Genomic DNA, 793 nt, shown 5'->3' on the forward strand with positions numbered 1-793 from the left:
CGGGGGAGCGGATCAAGGTTATTGCACCGGCTGAACCGGGGTTTGCTCGGGTGTGTGGTGTTGGTCCCGGACTGCTACGGTCAGGAGAGTTAAATAAGGTACATGTGGACCAGCAGAGAGTAAAGTCCTCTACACAAGCTTAAATTTTAATCTAAATGTAGACCCACCAGCGTATCAAAGTGCAGACACTCAGCTCATTCTCCCCGCTGCAGGGGGTCAGTCTCCAATACCAAATACAAATCCATCTGCAATAAACCTGACTTTCCCCACCTTGGGGAATGTTGTATTTGTCACCTGAAATATTTGTATTTCCTGCAATATTCTTGATCTGACAAAAAGTAAAAAGGAATGAGACACAGAGAAGTTAAATCTCTGGAATTTGGAGGAGAAGTTAACATTGCTTTCTCAAAACACAGCAGCAGGATGAGGGGCAGAACCCAGATCAAAAAGGCTACAGCTGCCAGAGGGAAACCTTATAGCATGTATCTCTCTCTCTAGATTTAATTCTCATTCAGCTCACCCTGGTGTACTGACTGATGGAAACCAGGAAATCGGTAAACCTTAGATTCACATCTCTGTAATTTGCTGTAACATTTTGATTCACCCCTGGCCATGTCTTCCTGCTGCCCTGTCTGCATCCCTCATTTCTGGACTGTCTTATAACACATCCAGCTCTGGAAACAAACAGCAAGCTGTGTCTGTGTCACAATATGCACACTACAGATGACTGTTTAGGGGATTTTAGCACTCTAGGAGCTTCACATCGTTTATTTCCACACATAAATGTTTCCTG

The sequence above is a fragment of the Pterocles gutturalis genome, unplaced genomic scaffold (genome assembly GCF_000699245.1).
Source record: "Pterocles gutturalis isolate BGI_N339 unplaced genomic scaffold, ASM69924v1 scaffold52358, whole genome shotgun sequence".
In the NCBI taxonomy this organism is placed as follows: domain Eukaryota; kingdom Metazoa; phylum Chordata; class Aves; order Pterocliformes; family Pteroclidae; genus Pterocles; species Pterocles gutturalis.